The 18,314-nt window shown below is 45.5% G+C and overlaps 1 protein-coding gene across 9 annotated transcripts in view; it reads left to right on the top strand.

The window, feature by feature from the left end:
• MECOM (MDS1 and EVI1 complex locus) overlaps positions 1–18,314 on the top strand; it is a 313,866-nt gene that overhangs the window by 198,258 nt on the left and 97,294 nt on the right. The window lies entirely within an intron of this gene.

Here is an 18,314-nt window from a genome sequence, read left to right as displayed (position 1 = left end):
CAGGGAACGGGATGCTCAGCTACAGGGGGATGTTACAGCCCCATGTCTCTCTGCTGTCCAGAAATGGAAAAAAAAAACCTCGGCAGAGAAAGAAAAGGGAAAAAAAAATAGTATTTTTTGTGCTAAAACCAAGATACCTTCTGCAGTTTGGGGGAAAATTGCGTATCTGAATAGTGAGGGGAGAAATGAGTGTCAGCCTTGGTGGCAAGATGGGCCAGATCTGTGGTCCCACTGAGGACCTCATCTGCAGAGTCCTCCACCAAGCCCGTGAGCATCTCCCAGCCCCTGAGGTGTGTGTGTCAGGGGAGCAACCTTGGTGCAGTGGCCAGCCCAGGTGCACAGCATCCTGCATCCCGGTTAATGTTTGACCCCGGCTCCTGCTGGTGTGTGCGGGGTCGTCCCTCACCCCCAGCTGCGTGGTCACCTCGAGGAGCCGAGGCCACGAGAAACCCCCCTCCAGCTGCAGCACCGCCGGCTCCTTGCTCTTCTTAGCCAACATGGGCCGGGCGAGCCGGGAGGGGATTACAAAACACCTTTCATCTGGGGCATCTCAAGGCACTCCGCAAACATTGAGTCATTAATTCCCCCGCGCCCCTTTGAAGCTGGCAGGTCTTATTGGGGCAGCGAAAGGGAGAGTGACGGCGGCTGCGCCGCGGCCGAGGAATGCGGTGACGACATTGACGACATGACTAATTTATTTAGCAAACTGAGTTTAGCATGGTAATGAGGGTGTATTTGCCATCATCCCATCATTCATCAGATTTATGAAGCTCTCTAGGCCGTGAGCACTGCTGTGACTAAGTTTAGCTTGATTTGTTCAATTAATTCTTCTAATTCATTTGGACTGAAAAAAAAACCATAAGATTGTGTGGCAGGTCGGGACCCCCATGATGTAAATGTGTGTGCATGTGTGTCTGTGTGGATCTGTTTATCTGCGGTGAGACCTGTAGCACTGGGTGTCTAGGAATATAAAGTGTATTGAATCTTTTATTTCTATTTTAAATCAATTTGCTATTTTAATATTTTTTTTCCCCATATATATTAACATATAGTCTAATGTAGACCATTTCAAGTCGAGTTTTTTTTGTTTTTTTGTTTTTTTTGTTTTTTTTTTGGCATAAGCGTGTATGACACCAAGGCTTTGGTAGCATTCCTGTTCTCACTTTGGGCATAGCTCACTGCCCAGGATGCTCAGCAAGGAAATATCAAACACTGAGCTCTTTATGTCCCAGTCATTTCAGTTTGCACAGAGCTGCTTCTTTGTCCCCAGAATTCCCATTTGCATTACCCAGTACTTTGAGGACCAAGGACACCGCTGCTCCCAGCACCAGAGACCCCGCGTTGCAGTCATGGCATCATGCTGATGCCAAGACCGAAAGGATCCCTATGGGGCAAACCTCCCCCAGGCTGTTTCCCAGGCTGGGAAACATTGCTCGGGGCCTTGCCTACCCAAGGCTGTAGTACCTCCAGGGAAGGAGATCGCCCCAGGGGCTGCTCATCCACATTTGGAAAACATTTCTCCCACTACTTCCATGCCAGTGCATGGCTTGGAGGAGTGTCCTTGCTGGGTACTGCAGAGATGACAAAGTACAATCATAGGAACCAATGAAAGCGGCAGTGAGTGGATGGTGCAGACATGCCCTACCCTATGAACTCTTCCTACTGATGCTTTTTTCCATCCTTGTTCTACTTGTCTGTCTCTGGCATTCCTGGTGCACTAGGGAGCATCCCATGCCATTGATTTCCAACCATGACTACAACTCCCAGCAGCCTTTTTCTTTCAGCTTTGAGTAGCTAACCAGGTGTAAGAAATATTCAGACAGATACTGAATGAGTTTTGGCATTCTAGGGATGAATTTACACCTATGGCTGCTTTGGATATTTAGCCAACAGGCTAAAGTTTCTTTTCCACTTTGCATTCAGGATTGATATTTTCCCCCTTTGTTTTTGCTTTCTCTTCATTTTCCTGTTTCACATTTCCCTGAATACCAAATCTGGTGCTCAGGAGCACCGGGTGAAGTCAGGACAAATCTCCAATGAGTCCAGAACCAAGGAGCAGCTTATGCCAATCCATAAACATCATTTGATTTCAGCTGTGACTAATACGAGATTGCTACCATTGCTCCTTTGTCCCTGGAGCTTTAGGATGCCACATGGGAGAGAGCAGTGCTTGATTTTACCACACTGAAGCCAGGTACCAGCACCGGTGACCTCAGTTTTGCCTTTGCTGGTCACTGCCTTTATTTTAGAGCATCTCCAGATGTTACCCAGGCAGCAGTGAAGGCTCAGCTTGTTGGCTACTGTCCAAAATCAAAGACCTTTCCTGCCCTTGGAGTTCACCAATTCTGCCGTGACTCTTTTTAAGGTAAATTTAAAAGATATCTGTGCTAAATACTATTGTCTGTGTCCTGAGCAAAGGTGTGCTGTGAAAAAGAAAGTGAAGTCATGATGAAAAGCACCACCTCTGTTTGCTCTTGATGCAGAAGTTTGAACAGAGGCGAGAACAAAACCGTGCAGCTCCTCCCCTTTCTCCTGTGCTGGTTTAAATCAATCATGCGCTTATGCACCTTTTGGTTTTGTCCTCTCACTCATCAGCCTCCCGTTGCAGCGTGAAATGTTTCACCTGTTCCAAATCAGCCAGATACAATCGGGGAAAAGATAGCCAAAAAAGCCTGCCAGGACCTGTCCGCGGCTGTGGGTTCACCCAGCCGCTGCCTTCACGGATTTTCACAGGCAGATCTGTTCGCACAGATACAGGGGAGCTCAAAAAGCAGGTTCTGGTGGGGTTTTCGCCGCTGTATGTGGATGCAGATAGTTTGCAGCCCCCCGAACAGCACCGTGCTCTGCCCTGCCTGTAGCCTTCAGCTAAAGCAGCGTGTGGAGCCCGATAAAGAAGGCAGACCCCGAGCCCCGCAGGATGCTCTAGCAGGCAGCCAGCAGTGAGAAGCGGAGGGATAATTTTCACAGATTTAACCAAGAACAATGACACTATTCGCAACCAAGAGGAGAGCCAGGAATTATTTGCCAGAGTGCCAGTGCATGTTCCCTAGTGGGTAACTGGAAAATGAGAACAGCCTGTCAAAGATTAGCCCAATTTCTAAAGCAAGCACACGACAGTCTGATTTTGTTTATGAGAAAGGGGCATCTCATTAAAAGTCAGATTTGGGTTTCAAAGCCAGTTATTTAGAACTTCTGACTTGTATGTACACATCAATTATCTGCGCGGGGTTACAAAGCCTGGCCAAATTCCATTAGGGATGGGTTAACCCCGAAAGAGCCGAGCCCAGCATCTCCCAGGCTGATGTCTATCTGCCCCTAATATCAACACTGGCTTTACAGAAAGCAGCTGCTAATGCTCATAGGTTTGAGGGCTACGGTAAAAACGGTTTTCATTACCATGTTTATTTTATGAGATACATAGTATATTCTGATGAGGGCTTCTGGTAGTAAATCTTCAGGTTTTGGCTTGGCGTGTTGCTTTGTGAGCTGCGGGAGAAAGCGTGCCCTGGACCGACCCTTCGCAGCCTGAAGCTGCCCCCTGCCTGAGATGTGGCTGCAGATGTACGTCCACAAACCCTGCCAGGCAGTCAGGAGCAGGGAAATACAATCCTGCCCGAGCAGAAGCTCCTTGGGCCAGTTGCTCAGTGTCAGATGTGTCCACAAGTGCCACTCGATGCACCAGGCGTTGCTTGGCACGATGTTGATTTTGGTGGCTGGTGGCCACCAGAAGCAGAATGGCGGTGAAGGAGGCTGCATTTATGCCCCAGTGAATGAATACGTGTAATTTTTGTGCTGTTTGATGCTCTCCTGGGCATTCAGGAAGACATCTGGTGAAGGGTGATCATCCCTCATGTACCTACACGGAGAGGTCATGTAACTGCTCCAAGATGCCCCTTCACTATGTCACTTTTCTGGTTTTCTTCACCAACCCATCCATACTTGTAGAAAGTAAAAAGTGGATGATGACATGGCCACAGCGAACATCTCCCTTGCCCTGGGTGTGTTTTTCAGCACAGTGATAGCAGCAGTCCTCCCTGCTGGTTTGAGTCCTCCCAGGCTCCCACAATCCTGAATGACAAAGAGATTCAACTGGAGGATGCGTTGGCTTTGCGGGTGTTTTGATATGGGGTGGCTCACAAAAGAACATAGAGGAAAGGGAGGTGCTGGACCTCGGCAGCAGCAGGGCATCGTATCACGTGCTGGAGAAGCGTGGTGAGCAGAAACTGGAGCGACCATGGGTTGGCAGGAGTGTTTTCCAACAAGAGAAGTTGAATAATGAGTTCTCTGATGTGAATTGAGCTACAAGGGGACCTAGAAAAGTGTCTAATTGCCATTGAAGTGGGAGACCCCATTAAAAGGCAATTAGTGGAGGGGTCTTTCCAGAGACACCCTCCCTGGAGCGCCGGCTGCTCTCGGCCAAGCAAGACCCATCGCCCCCACGGCACCTCTCTCTCCTGCCGCAGCCAGCCCCGGCGCTGGGATCTATGTGCTTGTCACAGAGCTCCTGCACGTAACTGCACGATGCACGGCTACGGCCTTACAAGAACCATAAACAACCCCCGCGTGCACAGTGTACTCGCCTGACATAAATATTTTCAAAAATTGAAGATTCAAATCATATTGCAGCGCGGTGCTGTTTATTTCATAACATTATTTTTATTGCGGGATGACTTATACGTAACCTTGAATTTCAAGTTCAGTGGAACAGACGAAGTATTTGTTTAGAGGGCAGGACGATTAAAAACATTTTTTTCCCTGTTTGAATTGGATAAAATTGTAATATATCCTTTACGTCACAGTAGCACCCTAGTGGTTATCATATTGCATTAGTTACACGAGTTTTCAGTGAACATTAGACAGTATATACTACTTTCAGTAAATAGACCAGTCATGCTTATAGTTACATGGAAAACTCCAGGAAATTTGTGATGACATTCCCTGCAGGTTAGTAACTCTACCCATTATTTATATTGGTTTGATTCGAGTTCTAAAATAATCTGGTGAAACTAGATAAGTCTCAGCATTCTCCAAAAACTTTATTTCATGCAAGCCTAGAAATACTCCAGGCTGACTATTCAGAATTTACCAAATTCCACCATCAGGAATTTTGTACTTTAGACACACACACATGCAAAAAACAAAAGAAAAACCAACAAAAAAAAAAGTCCTTGAGTAACGCGATTGGTGATTGGTTTTTACATCCTCTTGCATCACTGAAAACAGCATGACGTGAAGTTTAGAGGGAAATTGGAAGGTGAGCACCTGCCCCACGCCACCAGCCCCCTGCCCCTGCCTGCTGCTGCCACAGGGTGAACGCACCGAGCCCGGTCGGGGCCGCCTGCAGGATGCTGCACTTGCCGTAATTCGGTGTAGCCACCGGAGAATTTGCACGAGGCAACAGTTAAATAACGCCGCACACTTAACATGTGTCTCGGCATGTCCGTCCTGATTTTGCGGAGCTCTTAAGTATCTGCTTAAATTGATGCATATGCTTAAGCTTATCCCTGTAGAGTTAAGCATGAAAAGTATGTATTTAACCTTAAACATATGCTTAAATGCTCTGCTGAATGGAGACCATAAGGCCTAATCCAGTGATCATTTAAACCAATATCACGTTATTTTGGTGGCTGCTGTGTGTGTCCATTCATCCTACGAGTGCTGTAGACAGATGAGAAGAAGTAGCAGACGCATCAGTGCTTTCTTAGTGTGCAGCCTTTGAAGTGCAAAACCCTTTTAATTGCAAGTATTCTGCTAAAGCCATTTTTAAATGGCCGGTATCAAAATAGTGTTCTCTGTAGTGGTAATGTCCTGGTCTTCTTTTACAGTTTTTCTGTAATATGTTACTGCTCTTGGCCTCTGCGTTCCTACACACAGCATCTCGGCTCCTGCTCAGCGCTGTTTAATAAAAAACCTGTCTCGCTGTGGAAGAAACTATTTGTTAGCCCTGCGGATGTCTCACGGTGTGTGGTTTACTGACAACTCTGGCTCAAGCAGGTGACTTTCCAACTGGAAAAGGAAAAAAAAAATAAGGAAAGAAAAAAATTCCCCTGGCCACCTCCATGCAAAGCTGAGCCCTGCCTGCCTGGGGCTGCAGCGGGCACACATGGGGACTGCAGCTTGCCAGGGCAGCTCTCAAGTCTGACTTTCTGTGAACCTGTGGGTGTTTTTTAACAAAGACATGCCTGGCTTTTCCTTCCTGGTGGTTGCCTTCCTCTCACCGTCCTTGCTCACACACCCCAGAGCCCTGCCAGCAGCAGATGCCAAAGAATGTGCCTTGGGCACAGGGTCCTGCTCCTGCCTCTCCTCTCTTCCTACTGAGCAGAGGGCAGAGCAGCCCCAAGGGACCTTATCTTGTGGCTGCTGAGGGATGCTCCCCTTTCTCAAGTGCGTTGGGATGTGCAGACGTAAGGAAGCTCTCGGGCATTATTGTTTATTTGTTGAGCTGATCAGTGTTGGCTACCACCACCCTGTGAGTCACAGAACTTGGCTGAACCAGCTGGGCTGTAAAAAAGGACTTCTGAAAGGTTTTCTGGCTTTTTTTTTTTTTTTTCCCTGTAACTGTCACCAACAGCTGAGTCCCTAACTGAGAAACGTTGGCAAATTTTCCCCGATTCATCTGAAATAGCCGGGGGGATCACATATGTGCGTGCGTGTAATCTGAATTTAAAAAAAATATTTCTTTAACAGTTTATAGCTTCTCTGTGAAGGCTGTGTAAAAGAGGACAGGCGTGTGCACAGCCGTGCAGGTGGAAGCTCCTGCTAATTTTTCCAGCCTCCCAGGTTCTCGTTTGATAGCGCAGAGAGGCAGATAAACCCCATTTTGTTTGGTTTGACAAAGTCGCTTGCTCCCAGGCTGGGAAGCCACACGCCAGCTTTCAGGCTGAAGTGGCTTTTTGTGGCTGCATTATAAAGCCTTTAAAGAGGCTCGTAATGGAAACGCTGACAAGCAGCACTAAAAGTGGCACAAAATGAGCAGCGCTGTAATATTTTGCAACTTTCTAGGAAGTTTACAGATGGCAGTTAGCAAATTCGGCTGGCTGGAAAGAGACTTTTAGAAATTCTGCTTTTCGCATCCCTTTGGTGCACCAGTGTCACTGGAAGTGTAGGGGACAGAGCCAGGGCTGCCGATGCTCAGCCAGGGGACTCCACTGCTGGCTGTCACCTGCAGGATCCCGACCTGCTGCATGGGATTAATGGATCCATGTGTCTCTCCCCGGGTTGCTGTAGAGCTGAGCAGGGCTGAACTGCAGGCAGCAATCCAAAGGGCTCATGGCATTTGGGCTTTTGCATACTGGGTACCTAAACCCCAGCTTCCTGGTGATAATGTTCAATGTGTTTTCTTTCACGAGGTTTCCTTCAATGGCAAGAAACATCCTCACACTCTATTTTCCTTGATTGAATTCTCTTTGCTATGTTGGATATATATCCTGTTAATAATTTTGTCTATGTATTGCCACTGAGCAATTAAAAATAAAAAAAAGTATATATTTTTTTTAAACAGTAATGAGTAATGGGGCTGATTTCCACATGTGGAACTGCAGGCTCTTACTGGATATTTAGAGGGGTGGGTGCTGGGTTGTACAAGATGAACATTGCTGGATAGAAAACATGCACCGGGATGCTTTTGCTCCCACCAAAATCAACATCAGGTCTCACGGGTTTCAGTGGGAACAGAGCTGAATTTTTAAAATGCCACATTAAGAGCCCAATCCTGCTATCCTTGCTCACATGAGAAATCCCATTGGTATCAGGGAGTCTATTTGCCTGATTAAGGACTAATTCTGTGAATAAGGATTTGCAGGAAACAGCCTTATCTCCTCTGCATACCACAGATCCTGGTCTCTAAAAGTGTTTGCTGTAAGCGCTTATCATTTATGTAAGTGCCCTTCAATGGACATTTATATAATGGGGTAAATATTTAAAAAGTGGTGCAGTGCTTTAGCTATGCGGGGCGAAAGGACTTGGCTGCTGGCAGCTGGGGTGGCGAGCAGCTTTCACAGGGTGTCAGGAGCTGGAAAGGGGCTTGGGAAACACAGTACCCTGCAAGACAGCCCTCAGTATTTGTGCTTTGGAAGTGGTGTTGGTTAGGGCTTGAAACTCACCTCTGCCTAAAACATGGGTAAAAATGTCCCAGGAATGAATGTGGTTGCTTAATAATACAATGTTGGTAGTGATGTAGCTTGCTACTGAGCTGTCAAGGGAAAGTTCAGCCTTATAAATAATGGTGTTTGAAAAGGAAATCAAGAGGGTAAACTGTTTTTAAGAGATGATGAAACCCTGAGTAGCTTGTCCTTCCCCCCAATATACATGTCATTATTTATGGACATTACCGGAAAAGCACGTGCAGTGGCTAAGAGGGTTTGTGTTTGTTTTTTTCTTTCCTTTTTTTTTTTTTTTTTTTTTAATTGGAATAAACTCTTCTGCATTGTTTGTTAGCAGCAGAAACTACAGCTAACAAATTAATGAAAACCAAGCGATGCCTTTGAAGAATTTTTAAATGAACCTTAACCGCAGCCCACGGCTACTTGCTCAAAGTGAAAAAAAAAAAAAAAAAAAAAAAGGGAAAAAAATTAAGGTGAACTAGCCACTGTTACTAAGAGTCAATTGACAGAACTCATGGGTCATTAATTTTGTGTCCTTTGTTTTGTCAGTTTGTTTTCGTGAGGCCTGGTAGAGAAAGTAAAACCAGTCAAGCTGAAAATTGTCTGCTCTGTAGCTGATTTCCCCTCCCGGCATGCCCTGACCCAGGGGAGGGGGCTGCGGGGCGCCCGGCCCCCTCCTCCTCTTGCTGGCAGGCCGCGGGGCCGGCGGTGAGGACGGGGGAGCAGATGGCTTCCTGGGCTTCCTGACCGCTGTCACCTCAGCACAGGACGGGGAAAAGGCCCCGTGGTGCTTTCGTCCCGAGGGTTGGCTCTGAGAGAAAGTCAGGCGGGGGAAGCAAGAGTGTGACCAAAATAACACTAACAGCAGTGACCGTAATAAATGCATAACAAATATGTGTAGATATATTAAATATATGAATATATAACTATCCAAACATCATTATGTTTAGATATTTATAGTCCTTTAGCCTTCTCACCTCCTCCCGTGCAGCCAGGAGGTGCAGGGTGAGGAACCCAGGCCGGGAGGGCTCAGTGCTTCCCCAGGCACCCTGCCCCAGCAGATGCCCGGCCAAACCCCACTCAGCCCCCATGGGCTGAGCTCCTCTGTGTGTGTGCAGACCCTCCCTGACCCCGCAGCAGTCACCACAGCCCTTCTGGTGCTGTGCATTTAGGGCTGGCTTTGCCCTCCGACTGCACTGGGGCCTTACTGCATGGCCCAGGCCCAGGGACCGAGCGGTCTGCACGAGACTTCTCTGTTAAGGACACAAATAAGCAGTGGCATGCGGAGAAAGCAAATATTGCACACTTACAACTAAATCCCATAAAACTATGATATTTTCCTTTCTGTACTAGAGATGCAGTGGGTGATAGGCAGAAATCGGACATGCCCAGCAGACACTCACTATTTTACCTTCCCAACCACAGGAGACCCACCAGTCCTCCTGAGGGACCGTCTGTTCCTGGGGCTGTGGAGCAGAATCCACCTAATCACTCCTAAGACTTAAAAGAAAAACATGAACCTAGTACATCATTATAACAAACTAATGTGTTCCTCGGTGCCTACCAGGGTTCGGTGGATGATTGCATTCCTCAGTTTTTGGTGGGTGATGGAATTCCTCCTCATTTCTGGTTTGAAACAACTTTCTTTGAAACAACTTTTTAGGCAGGTAGCCAGAACTGGGTGTTTGTGGCCCAGTGTTATGGCTGGGGCCAAGGGCCAACATGCTGGTCAACAGGAGCGATGCAACGGCTTTCATGTAAGGAGGAAGCGTAATGCAGAGCACTGCAGGAATTAGGGGACACGCTTCAAGGGTGGAAATCAAGTCTATGGCAAATGTGCATTTAGTGCTCTGTCAATAAAGTCACCAGAAAACAAACAAATAAACACACAACTATTTGATTTCTCTTGGAATTACAAAAATAAATTAATAGATAAATAAATATTCCTTTAGCTCCATTACCCTAACAGTCATTGGGAATAAATTGCAGTTAATTGAATAGCCTTTAATCGAACAGTTAAAATTGATTTTGGCATTATCTTCTGGATGCTGGATGTCAGTGGGCATGTGCTAAAAAGTTCTTTCTTCCTGTTGAGAGATTGCTAACATTTTTTGTTTTATAATTTAGTATTGATGTTGCTTAATATTTGTTTTTAAGAGACCAAAACAGTTTGCTGAATCACTTTCATGGTTCATTAAAGCAAAAGCTGCAGCTTCTGTTCTGACTGCCTAGATAACATTTTCAGATAAACACAATTTCCTGGAGTTTGTGGTTTTTAATGTTTTTTGTTTTGTTTTGTCTTGTTTTCTCCTAGGTCAAGCCCAGAACCTTTACCTTATGAAACAGATTACGCTTTCAAAATATTGTATGTTAAGTGTGTGTTGTTGCTTGTTACCCATAAATCAGATATAGAGTCTTAATGCTCAAGAATGTTCCGTTTGCTCTAAAGAGAAATGTTCACTTTTATATAGGAAAAAAGTCTTGGCAGACAAGTTGGAAGTACCAGATGGAATAGGTTGTGCCACACAGATTATAAGATTTCCCCCCCTCCCTTCTTATTGATGTCTTAAATTGAACATGTTCCATCTGTCTGCTCTCAATAATGAACAGTTACTTTTCTTTTTTTTTTTTTTTTTATTGTAAAGGTAACAAATTCCATATAGAATAAATTAATTCAAGCATGTAATGAAACATGCTAGGAGTGTGTGCGTGTGTTGGAATTACGTGTAGAAATCTAATATAGTTCATGAACTGCAGCAGGTAAGACCAGTGGCAGAACTGACAGCTATTGGGCAAGGGCGGCTGAACCTTGCTGTTAAAAACGATGCGAGGAGAAGTTTGCAGCGAGAAGTTCGGGATCGCAGAGGAAGAGAAATGCAGTCATGCCACAAGTGTTTATTCTATTTAATAGTACTTGGATGTAGGGCTTTTAGTCGTGTCAGGTCCCCTTGCAGCGTGAAGGGGGTGTAAGTAGGTAGAAATGTGGTTTTTACCCACATGGAGGCCTCTTCACGCTGCTGGAAGGAAGCGGAGCATAATGCGCATTAGGCTCCAGTTCCCTCCGCACCCTCTGAAGAGGATGAACATTGTGCTGTTAGACCAAAAGTATTTCTAATTTCTCCTAGCTGAAGTAAGTCCAGAGGGTAAAAAAGTGAATTTAAGTGCTTCATATGCTGGAGCAAAAGCAATGTCAGCTCTCAGCGCGAGGATGAGCTGCTGGGTTTCAGACACTGATATGGGGGTTTGAGATAATTCCCTGCTCCTGCCTGGGGTGTGTTTTACTTTCTCTTCTTTAGTCTGTTGCGGCTTTAGATAAAGTCGCTGTGCCTTTTTTGCACATGTTGCTATAACTAGAGAATTAAATGTGGAGCTTTAAATGTTTAAACAGGCACATTTTGCTGTTAAAAGTTGATTTTATTTTCATACGAACACACAAATATATATATATTTTTGTTCTTGTATCGATGAATTTTAAAAGGCTGGCTCTTTAAACTTTTGGGAACAGTTGGTTTTGATTTTGGATGTAATAATCTTTTCTTTCTGTGACAAGGGTTTTTATCTGGAATTGGAAATTACTCTTTCTTTACTTACAGATAATTGATGCAGACCGAACTTGTTAAAGTCAAAACAAACAACCCAGTTCTTTATTACATGCTTATGTGCTTAGTCACAGACTTTATATTAGATTCTGCAAACGGCACAATTTATGCAGTGACATGTCGGAGACTTAATGTTGTAATTTTCCTGTTCCTAATGGAGAATTAAGAACCCAGAGAACCTCGGAGGTTCACATGCGCAGAATCCCCACTGCTGGGGTGCAGAGGTCTCGCCAAAATTTAGTAAGTGAGAAGGAGAACAAAGATTCTTAGTTGGGGGAAAAAATTGGATAGCCTGTGGCTGGGAAGCTGATTGGGACAGGTAGGCACAGTGGGGCGCAGGATAATGAGGCACATGGCAAATGTGATGCACAGATGTGAAGCCAACTGCAGCTCTGGTTCCAGGAGCCGCGCATGCCACGGCGCTGTGCCCCGGGGCTATGTCTACACCAGAACATTTGGAGCAGTAAACGACGGCAACATTAGGTTCAAATTAATCTATTACTCCAGAGCTGTGAAATGTTGGTTGCTTGTTTCGGAATTACATTGCCTCTGGGTGAAATGTTTTAGGTAGATTTTAATGCATGCTCATGGCTTGCAGAGCAGATTAAGAGGAGAAAGGGAAATTAGGGCAGTTAGGAGAGCTGTAGAGGTGCACATTTCTGGTTAAAGTATATGAAAAAAGTATTACATATTTCGCAAACAGGCCTGCTCTCCTGTTGGCCACCTGCTGTGACCGAAATATCCTCCACCGTAATGAAGGCAGGTTTGCATAAGCCTTGTAAATAGTTCAGAAAGCAGAGAGAGGCGGCGTGGGCCTTTCTGGAGCGTTTGGGAGCATTTCTCCTCCCCGCGTCGCGTCCGATAGCCCGTACGGAGGCACGGCCGCGCTCCGGCTTGCGGCTCCATGCCGCTTCAGCTCCAACCACGCCGCTCAGTGCCAGGTAGCCTCCTAAAGTTTCACAACACGTTATTAGGATTAAGCAATCAGATCCAAGCCGCTTTCCCCGGGTCCTTAAGTGGTCCTGGCAGGCCTGTTTAGGCAGAGCCGTGGCCGAACGGACGTCTGTTCCAAACTGTAGCATGAGATGCTCTAAAGCCTCGTCGATTAAATAAACTTTATTCAATCAGCACAAACTGTTTGGAACTATCTATAAAGAATATATTTCTTTTACTATATTGTCGCTTTTCTTATAAAAACACTTAATTGAAATGCCTAAGAGCTGCCCGGCACAAAAGTCAATAAAAAGCCTAGAATAGAGTTTATAGGGGTTGTCTATGTACATAATTAAATCCTTCAGGCACTTTAAAACTCTGCAAAATAAATGGTTATGCAAGAATGGCCTGCTGAGAGAAGAAATGCTTGTATCAGCTTTAAGCAGCTGCTCTCTGCTCGGTGTTTCTGGGCTGGAATGAGAAAGCTATTAGAAGAGGGGACGAATGCAAGCCACATACAAATCATCTTTGTTACTGACACTTCGGGGAGTGCTTTATGGTGGCTGTCAGGGCCGATACAGAGCGCGGGTTGTGCCAGCACGAGTCAGCTGCCCTTACGTGCAAAGGAGATGCTAGTGACAAAGCCAGCGTCGACGCCCAAATAATGTCGGGGGCCTGGGTGAAGGGGGCTGCGGCGGGGCTGAGTCCCGGCTCCGGCGGAATAACAGAGGTTAATTGCTTGCAATGGTCTATTGCTGTAATAGGAGTAAAAGGGGAGGGCTGTGCTTAGATTTGATTTCACTGTTCTTCGGGGAATACAGATTGAGGGGGTGGGATTGTTATTAGGGGCAAAGGAAGTGGTGCTAAAAAAAGACGAGTTTAATGAATGTAACCAATAGAAAAATTGTAGGTTTGTTTCTCCCTCTGGCCCTCAAAGTTATGATAAATGATAGCACAAGGAAAAGATAACCTACCATGAGAGTAGGATCACCAAGGCCAAATACTAAAACTCCCAGCTGACTGCCCCATACACTGCAGCCTCTGTTCGTGTTTATTTTTTCTGCTCACTCTTGGTTTCGTCAATCAGTATGATAGACGATAACTCCTGACTAGAGCAGCCTGTGTCCTGCTCTCTCACGGTGGGTAGCATGTTGTGGTTGGCGCCGTGCAGGCGGAGGATCACCCGCATCAGAAGCATCGGGGGATGAGGTACGGAGCAGCCTTCCAGCCGCGAGCCCCTGGGAGAAGAGCAGGCAGCGGTGTTATCAGCACGCGGCCGCGCTGCCAAGAAAATGACCACACATTAGTAGCTTTGTTTGGGTAGAGTCTAGGGGGGACGCCGCTCGCAAAACTGAGACGCGCTCTTTTTTGTGAAATCATCCCGCTTTCGAGTGTTAAAAGATAGCTTGTTCAAAAAGAAACCATACGTGGCTCGCCTGAGGCGAGTCCACGACAAGGCTCCGAGCAGCCCGGAGTTTGTCGTGCTTTGTGTCCGGGGGGGGCAGACGCGCACCGCTCCGTCTCCAGAAAGCAACAGGTTTGCCACGGGCTTCTGCCGTGCCCAGGGGCAGCCGTGTCCTCCCCCTGGCCTCCCTCCTCGCCTCTCCTCCTGCCTCCCACGGAAACCTGACCGTGGGCTTTGGCCAGCCGCCGCCACGCGAAACGCTGCTCACGAAGCCTGCGGCTCGTCGGCCGGGGGAATTTCCTGAGCAGCGCTCACAGATCGCCAGCCGGTTATCTGCCCTCTCAGCACTGATACCCGCCGTGTGCCTTGCTTGAGATTTTGCTCTTGGTTCGCTAATTAGGGAAAATAGAAAGTGTGTTTACTATTGCTGAAACCTCAGCTTTTTATTTGGGTCTTGGTAGGGCCTCTGGGGCCACTTCATTTTGGAGCCGAGAACACCCTGCCTCCCCCAGCGAAGGAAGTAGCCAATGCGAAATTCTTTTGATATCTTGTGATGTAACAGTGGTCAAACATTTCCTGTTCAACATTTTTTCCAATGTATTTGTGGTTCTTTTCCCAGGAACGAACGTTTCAGGATTTCGGTGGGCTGCGCTTTGCCAGGCGCTGCAGACGACTGATAAACGCGCCCAGCCCGCACCCAGAGCATCCGCGAGTGCTTTTAAGGAAACAACCCCGCGCGCTTTCCTGCCCGGCGTAAATTTCTTAAATGAAACACATCTCTCCTCATTCTCACCCGTCTCTGCCTAATAACTGCTGCTCTGTGTCGAGGTGAAATTTAACACTAGAATATTAGTTTTATTCCAGCTAATTATGTTACTGCTCATGAACCCTTGGATTTAGGGTTGGTCTGTTTCTAGTTATCCTGCCAAGTTTTGTGCTTGACGGAGGGGGTCTGTTTCATACTACTTGGCCTCCCAACCTTTGTAACCCCTGGTTTCCTCTCTCTTCTGAATCACAAGTTTATGTTCTCCCCTTCTGTGAAAAGATTGAAAGCTTATTCAAGTACAAACTGACCAAAAAGCAGTAGTAATTTTTAGTGGATCTTTTCTTATCAAAATATTTTTGCTGAAAAATAAGGTAAACGCTATTTTGACTGCTGATAGAAAGGAATCCAACCATTAATAAAAAGCAGAGGGATTTTTGAAACAGGGCTTCCAGTGTTACAATGGAGACACTTTCTATTACTTTATTTAGTGCAACACCTGTGGCTGAAATAGTCCAGGGCTTTGCAGAAAAATAATGGTGCAGTTCCGTTAACTTATTTGTACTTTCTGTCGGTGAATTTTAGGAAAAGGGGGTTCCCTGGGAGCAGAGCCAGCTAGCACGGATTTCAGCCATCCTGGGGATGCTCAGAGCATGCGGGGATGACCTGAAATCCCATGTGCAGTGCACGAGTGACCACTCGTGCTACACATCATGAGTGGGGCTGTGTCTGTGCCTGCCCCGAGCATCCATGCTGGCCTCTGTGATGGAGACTTCGCTGTGTCCTCACATGCACGCCCAGGATGGCTTTGTGTAGAGCTGGGGCTGTCTTCAGAGGGAATGGGGAGTTAAACACAGCATACTGATACAATATAAACCCTTAGGGCATCTGTTTATTCAGCTTCTCCCAGTAAATATTCTTGAGTAATTAAAATTCCCTAACTGAATCACTCTGTGCTCCTGCTTTCTATGAAAGAGGTGCCCAGTGTTTCCAGAGGCCGATAGTGCTGCTTACAGTGAACCAAGAATATTTTATCTGAGTTTCAGCTGCTCCCTGTGTGCCCAGACCTTTGGCCTGCTCCTGCTGCCATTCCTGCCTCGGGAAGCCATATGCCTTTTTCTGTTGATAACCATGCAATTAGTGTCCACCTTCTTCCTCAGGACAGCCACAGAAATCCATGGGATGTGAGCTAAATCTCCTGGTTTCTGTCTGCTACGCAACAGTCCCGTTAGGTCTTAGTCTGGCTTCCCAGTTCTCATTCTGACTATGGCTTTATACACGTTGTCTAAAACTTGTAATTGTCAATTCTACCTGAAATGCTGCTGCAGAGGACCTGAATGTGATATTTACATAGGCTGTGGGAGGTGTGTGTCCTCATTCATGCAACAAGACCCAATTCATTTAAATACTGGGAGAAAAAGGAATGCAAATGTCCATCATAGTCATTAAATTCTAATTGCTCTGAGCACGGAAGGACCAGCCAATGGTGCTTTATTTGGTTTTGGATGGAAATGGATTTTGAGCAAATTCAAGACATTTTAAAAGGGCAAACAGAGCTCAGGTGCTTGCAGGTTTTAAACGGGCCTCCTTGGACTCTTCCTCTTGGTTTCCATAAAAGTTAACTCCTGAGATTTATCTTGGAGATAAAATGACACACTGAACAAAATAATTTACTTTCTGCTTCATAAATATATAGACGGTAGAACACTGCTATGATGGTCATTGAAATTAAGGGCAGGAAAAATTATTCCCAGGCTTTTGACACCCTATTGAAAGAACTTTGAATCTGAAGTGTGGGAGAATAAAAAAGTTGCTTGGGCTCTTTATTACCCAGTTTCTGTAGGCAAGAGTCTTTTTTTTGCAAACAGGTTTAGTCACAAGAGAACAAAATAGAGTTACTTACTTGGATATTATATATATCCACCACTTGAACTCAGTTAATTGTCTTGACCACCCAATTCAGTGATAAGCACTTCTTTTGGCTCATATTTCAATATGCGTTTTATTGGCCTTTTATAGCCCTGCTCAATTCAAGTAAGAACGTGCTGGGGCTTTCCCAGCCCTGACTCCTCTGGGTCCAATTCTGTTTTTCTTCTTCAAGATCTGATTCTGCTCCCATTGTGTTCAGGGACAAAACCTCCAGCAATGTCAGGAAGCCAACAGCCTTTATTCCCACTGAGGTTGGTGGGAAGCAGAGCTGGGTAAGAATTGCCAGGTTCTTCTGTTTTCTTAAACTAAACAATCCAGACTCCTCCGGTTCCCTCTTGTAGATGCTCTATACAAATAACCCTCGTGTGAACCTGTTACTGCTTTTTATTCAATGTGGGTGACTCAATTGCAAATAGTGTCCCTGAGATCTCAGCAATGTGTTGTGTAATACGGTGAACAATCCCTTGGCTTAATTCATCCTAGATACACTTTGGCCCTTATCATGGTGAGCCTCATTGATATCACATAGTCATCCCTAATCAACCACGACGTGAGTCTTTCTCAATCCTACAGGGCGAAGGACGGGTTTCGGGTTTATAACAGATACCTTGCTATTTGTATTACTAAATGTCAAACAATTTCTACCCTTTTTGTTTACACACTCCTACTTTCTTTGATAAAATCACTAATGAAAGTATTTAACAAGCTCAGCAAGAAGATTGCCCCATAGAAGACTCCATTAATAATCTTTCTTCAACCGACACCACTTGCTTTTTCCTTCCAATAATTTCATCTTGACATTTCCCGTCAAGCTGGAAGATAAACAAAAATCATGAGATAAGACCAGGAGTAAATGCAATCATTGCATAGTCTTTAGTGTAGATTTGCAGACATGAGTGTGCTGTGTGCTTATACTGTACGCTTTGTATGGGTAAGAAAAAGCCCCACCAGATCTGAAAATCTGTTTCCTGAACAACCAAGAAAAGCCTTCATCTTTCCCTAACGAGGCTAATGAAGAAGAGACTGCATTGCCAGAAATACATCCTATATACTTTATTACTGTGCAAAATGATTTGGTATTAGAAAGTCAAACAAAATTTGATCACCTATAAGTGAGGAGCACTGCTTTTGTGCAATGAGACCTTGGTTTCACGTGACATTAAAAATGTCACCTTAAACTTTGAAATCCTTTACTCTGACTGAAGGAACACAAATATTTTATCATTCTCTCTGTCCAGGTGCTTTCTCTGCATAGTCTTCCTTTCCATGAATTTAAAATAGTTTGCTTTCAAAATGTAAAATCACCCTGAATTCAAGCGACAGCATGCACTGGTTCATTACATTACGTGTCAGAGTAAATCAGTGGTCCCCCAGCTCCTTTTTGTGAGAGATCTCATCTGCGATGGATTGGCAGATTGGCATTGCTTCTGTCTATCTTCCTTGTCACCTTGCTTCCTACTCATGTACAATTACACTCTACATATGAGCTGCTTTTGCCACTTGCTCTCTCTTAGGTCTCTGCAATACCAAAGAGAAGCTGCTTTGCAATCAAGGCACCAGACACTGGTGTGTCCTTGTCTCTC

This window comes from Anas platyrhynchos, chromosome 9 (assembly GCF_047663525.1).
Source record: "Anas platyrhynchos isolate ZD024472 breed Pekin duck chromosome 9, IASCAAS_PekinDuck_T2T, whole genome shotgun sequence".
Lineage (NCBI taxonomy): Eukaryota > Metazoa > Chordata > Aves > Anseriformes > Anatidae > Anas > Anas platyrhynchos.
Note: the sequence above shows the minus strand (reverse complement) of the source record. Positions and strands in the feature narration are given on the sequence as shown.